This window comes from Engraulis encrasicolus, unplaced genomic scaffold (genome assembly GCF_034702125.1).
Source record: "Engraulis encrasicolus isolate BLACKSEA-1 unplaced genomic scaffold, IST_EnEncr_1.0 scaffold_76_np1212, whole genome shotgun sequence".
Taxonomy (NCBI): Eukaryota; Metazoa; Chordata; class Actinopteri; order Clupeiformes; family Engraulidae; genus Engraulis; species Engraulis encrasicolus.
Window position 1 is genome coordinate 112,501 of NW_026946104.1, and position 5,949 is coordinate 118,449.

At 41.4% G+C, this 5,949-nt stretch overlaps 1 long non-coding RNA gene across 2 annotated transcripts in view; it reads right to left on the minus strand.

The window, feature by feature from the left end:
• LOC134444836 (uncharacterized) overlaps positions 1-553 on the minus strand; it is a 929-nt gene extending 376 nt beyond the window's left edge. The window contains exon 1 of one of the 2 annotated variants that reach the window (XR_010034119.1): positions 132-553. This is a non-coding gene — a long non-coding RNA (uncharacterized LOC134444836). Of the gene's footprint in view, positions 1-122 lie in introns of both variants that reach the window. The other variant, XR_010034118.1, reaches the window with a different exon arrangement.
• Between the last annotated feature and the right edge of the window lie 5,396 nt (positions 554-5,949).

The following is a 5,949-nucleotide window of genomic DNA, read 5'->3' on the forward strand; positions in this document are numbered from 1 at the left end:
AGGGGACTTGTTGTTAATGATGGTGATAGTTTGTAATACAGTGCAAGCAGACACTTTTACACATCTCTGTCATTGGACATGTGCGTTCAAGATGTTGGACAAGATTCAAGATGTTGACTTACCGTACGTACCTTTAGAACGCTGGGTTAAATTACAGCAGGCATTTCAGGCATGCGACAGGATTTTTTCGGAGAAGTTTCACAAGTTTCGATCAAGTTCAGCTGGGCGCTGGTTTACCCTTTCCCGTAGGGAAGTTCTTCAAATATCCATGGGCGGTTGCAGATATTACCATTTGTCCTTAGATATCCCCTGCACATATGGCAATGTTCGTTTATAGAAAGTTTCCTCCGTTTACTTCCAGCCGCCGCCATGTTTGTTGTGATGAAAAGTCTTGCCTCCTGCGTGGTGTCGCTGTGAACTACGTCACGGATTGAGTCAACGGGAGTGGCTGAAATGGCGTGTCAGTCAAAATGACGGACAGATTCTTTATCCAATCACATGCAAGAGTTTTGAAAAAAATGGCTCATTTGGAAGGGCGTCGGTTGGGGGCAGGTCCCAGATGCATATGCGAAAGCATATCAGATGGTAAGAATCAGTGGGCCCTGCACCCTCGTGGGCCACCATTTTTTTTTTTAACATTACTGAAAATAGGGGCCCACAAGGGTGCGGAACCCACCGGTGAGTCAGTTCTCCGCCACTTATAATAATGAGGGGGCCCCCTTAAATCCAAAATTGTGTTTGTCCCCCAGTCCAGCCCTGAATAGAAATGGACATTTCGGTGCATCAAGCTCCCAATAAAAACATATCGCCTCAGCTGTGTGATAATTTTTTTTTTTTCTATGCACAGTAAAATCACTCTGTGGAAAATGTAATGAAATATATACATAATAATACAAAATATATAAATATATACATATATAATACAAAACAATGGTGATAGTGATGGGCAACCTGGATTCCAAAGTCCAGTGCCACATATTCCAAATATAGCCAATATAATGAACCAGCTGACCCACTGCTAGTATCAAGCAAGGGATTGCGAAGCTGTAAGACTTTAGTGTGTTTCACCTGTGGGCCTACAGGATTTTACAGGTAGCTGTTAATACTTGGTGGAACATCTGTACTAAAGCTGTGAATGCTCCTTGGAATGACTTGTGTTTTGTCGAGAAATCCCTGCAGTAGTTCAATAGAGTACATACAATACAACTGTATGTGATGTTGGAAAGAGTGGCTTCCCAAAACCTGTACTTAAGTGACTTCTAGGTATGTCATGGGTATCACCAGGTCCAGAGTCCATTGCCAAGGGCCTCTCAGCTAAGTTATGGTACTCATCTGATGGAGTAAAGTGACATACTACCACAGGCGATGGGATAAAGAAGTAATGGCACTCTTCAATACAGTTGTATTGACTGCCTTGTAGCCTAGTCATTCCAAGGAACATTCACAGCTTTAGTACAGATGTTCCTCCATGAATTGTAGGCCCACAGGTGAAACACAAGTATAACAGTCATACAGCTTTGCGATCTCTTGCTTGATACTAGCAGTGGTCCAAGGCAGCAAGGAATTGATATTGTGTTGCAAAACAGCAATTTTGCCTGAATATAGCGGTTTGACCATCAGTCTGTCCTGAGACTGAAGTCTGTGTAAGTGGATCGACTGAATATATACCCTGCTTAGATATTCCTTCTGTTTGTGCTCCTGTCGTGGTTTCCAATCGATGTGACAATCACCAGACCATGTGATTATGGGATAAAATAGAGATAAGTTAGAAGACAATTCAATCAATAGGCAAATACACCAGCATAGATTGTTGATGAAGACTTTATTAACTCGACTCAGGTTAGGGACATTGTACAAACAAGTTCAACGTACAAGTTTCCAATGCAATACATCTTAGACTTGAAACATTTCAGCAAGACAACAAGTTTCTGCAAAACCAAAGTTTTCCCAGAGACTAAGTTTTCTCAGAAACTAAGTTTTCCTCAGAGACTGAGTTTTTCTCCGAGACTAAGTTTTTCTCGGAGCCTAAGTCTTTTCAATAAACTAAGTCCCATAAACCAAAGTCGAGAATTACTTACTGCAAAAGCCAGACAGCAAACCGCGAAGTTGATCAACTGAGGAGATGCTTCAGGTGGTCTCTGGGACTCCGTTGGCAAAAATCCTGTCGAGCTCTGGGCTCGTCGTCTTTTATGCTCCCAGGTGTGGGGCATCTTGTACACCTGACCAATCCCTGTCCTTTGTCCACCTGGATTGACCACCTCTCGGCCAATCAAATATCAGATGACGTTATGATATGTCGGGGAAATTTTACAATCGTGGATTTATTGACGGGAGTTTTCCAAAAAGAATAATCTTTAAGGTTTTTTTGGGGTTTTTAATTAATGTTGAACAGTGACATCATGTGCTTTCCAGAGGCGATTCTAGGTTCAGATGGGGCCCCAAGCGAAAGTGCAAAAGAATGAACTTCTGCACCAAAATCACCACTACTGTAGTATAGTATAGGCTGCTATCCATTGTCTAGGAGCTCAGGGGTCCCAATCGACTGTTGGTCTTGGTATCTAGCTGGTGGCTAGATACGCCTCTGGTGCTTAAATCATTTTCTTCATTAAAACTGGGAGCTGGTATCAGACCTGTCACCTAGACTTCGTTATCTATAACTTATGTCCAGATCTAACGAAGTTGCAATATGTACATTATGTTTTGACCCTACATGCAGGGCCGTTACTGGGCCTGGGACAAAGTAATTTGAAAGGCCTCTGATACAATGTATACTGTGTACTGAGGACCCAATTATGGGCCTCCTCTGTCGGTGTCCCTGCCTACATGGACAAGGAAACTCCCGTTTTGTTCTTTTGGAGTCACGGGCATACAGGTGCACTCAAGCAAGGCACACAGTAAATTCCGCAATGCCCATTCAACACCCAGAGAGCAGACCTGGATTTAAACGAACTCTATAAGTGTTGAACTAACGCTGCAACACCCACTGTGCAGTTTCGGTTTAGCAACATCTGCTGCTAGCTGAATCTTCTAGGTCGTCGCGCCCCTTGGTCTCTTACAATGGGGAACTTCCCAGCGACGGCCTAGCTTCACGTAGACTCTCAGTCAACCACATTGTATGTATGTGGAGAGGGATTCTCTATTATTATATGGTCATATCTAAGGATAACCACCTTTATCTTTTTTCATAACTTGAGTTTTAATAAGAACCAATTTAACGCCTACCTAATGTACTAATTAATATGTTCCTCTTCTCACTTTAAGGCTTGGGTATGTAAGCTAAGGCACACACACACACATACAGGCCCACATACAAGCCTCCCCGTACAGGCAGTACTGTACACCTGCATTTGGCAGACTGCCCATCATTGTCTCTGTCAAGCGTGGCTGCTCTTACTAACACACATACACACACTCTGGTTTTCTGAGTCTCTGTTCAACATAAGAGAGTTAAGATATTTAAAGTAAGAACTGAAACATGCAGATATAATAGAAATAAAAGTATATAAACGTAATAATAGTAATATAAATATAATGCAAGTAGTATAATATACGGTTCGTTTTTATTATCCTTTAGGTGCAAGCACAAACTAATCTGTCACTCTATATACCAGATTTCCTCCACACTCCCAATACAGGTGATTTCACTAATTACCTCATAAACCTGGCTTAAGTGGTGATTAGGATCAGCTGGTTCATTATATTGGCTGGGGCAAATGTGTCACACTGCTTGTCCACCTCTATTTTAAGACAATAGGAAACCTGGATTTAAAAGCTACAGTCCAGTGCCACAGATTTCAAATTACCTGGTTTTACATGTCCAATTGCCCTAACTGGAAAGGTAAGACTAGGTATGTCATTTGGAATATGTGGCACTGGACTTCAGCTTTGGAATCAGTGTTAATTTTGTCAACCATGACTATGACTAAAATATTTCGTCAAAGCCCTTTTTTGATTTTCATCATTTACACTAAGAGTAAGACTAAATTGGGAAGACAATGTGTAAAATATGACTAAGACTAAAATTGATTTTCGTCCTTGTGACTAAGACTACTACTAAATAAAAAAAAGCTGACAAAATTAACACTGTTTGGAATCCAGGTTGCCCATCATCACCATTGTTTTGTATTTTCATGGGCCTGGTGGACCCAGTAGAATTCATCTAAATATCAACGTATTATACACAGAGTGATTTTACTGTGCATAGAACATTTTTATCACACAGCCGAGGCAATATGTTTTTATTGGGTAGCTTTATGCAGCAAAATGTCCATTTCTATTCCAAGATTCTGACTATCACCATTATTTTCTATTTTCATGGGCCTGGTGGACCCGGTAGACTTCATCCGAATTTCAAAATATTTTACACAGTATTTTTTTTACTGGGTGTAGAACATTTTTACTATAGGGCCAAGGCGATATCTTTTCATAGGGGGCATCTGATGCACCCTAACACACACACACACACACACAAACATACACACACACACACACACACACACACACACACACACACACACACACACACACACACACACACACACACACACACACACACACACACACACACACACACACACACACACACACACACACACACACACACACATGAAGTATATAATAACACATTTACCTAGTTACATCATGTTGTTCTCTTTTCCTCCTCTGTGTTTCAGCCTCTACATTGGTAACTATGGAGATACATCCCCAGAGTCAGAAACCTCAGGCTTGGCACTAGAAGTTGATCTCCCAGAGATCTCTCACATCCTAATTGAGGAAATCACCTGCAGGTTTCACCAGCTGAGACCTCTGGCAGAAAAGTAAGAATCTAGACCATGTCTGTGAAAACAATGGTGTGTGTGTGTGTGTGCAGGCCCGCCGACAAGGGGGGGACAAAAGGGCTTTTTGTCCCGGGCCCTGGGATAGGGGGGTCCCAGAACTGGGCCCTCATTAAGTGTGTGATTAATGGTTCTAATTAATTTCAAAATAAGTTGGTTTTTGAGAGAGGGAGATTGCGCTATATCTACATTAAATAAATGATGCAGATATTTTGCCTTTCCTGCCCTTAAAAAGGATCAAGAACCCCCACCTCCCCCACCCCCAGTGCACAAATGGTTTGGTCGGTCATTACGAGAAAGAAAAAAACGGCTTCAACTTAACGCGGCTCGTGCCAATTTGCCAAGGTGTCTGAAGAAGCAGTCGTTCAAACCAGGAGGGCAGAAAATGAAGGATAGGAGAAAAATAGATGAAGACACCAGAAGCCCCAGGATTTCAGTAAAAAGCTCTTCAGATGATGCAGGTACTAACAATAGCAGAGGACACTAAAAAAGCAAATGTTTCCCTTCATAAACAGACACGCACTGCACTGCAGCATTCATGTTTAAAACATGATCAGTCACACAGTCGCATCATTTTATAACCACAGCTTAGTAAAATTGTGTTTCAAATCTGACCATCTGTGACCTTAGCTAGGAATATGCACATTAGCCCCAATCATAACATGATGAGAAGTTGCGTCGCGCGCAAGGAGAGGGCAAGGGAGAACTTTTTAAACAGCGCTATTATGCAACGCTATTTCGCTTAGCGCGTATAAATCCCGCTTAGCGCAAATGCTAACACTTTATCAACCTGTTAGATTAGATTAGATTAGATTAGATTAAACTTTATTTATCCCCAAGGGGAAATTCTTTGTCCAGTTTGCTCTGTAGATTAAAAAGAGAAGTAAAAATAAAAATAAAAAGAATAAAAAGAATATGAAAATAAAAAAGTAAAAAAAAGTAGATAAAAATAAATAAGGTGGTCATGCAGAAAAGTCCAGGAGTTTCTCTTTGTCCTTAATGGACAAATTATACAGTTGCATGGCTCTAGGGACAAATGATTTCCCCAGTCTGTCAGTCCTGAATTTCAGTGCTCTCAGCCTCCAGCTGAACACACTCTTTTGTTGGATGATTG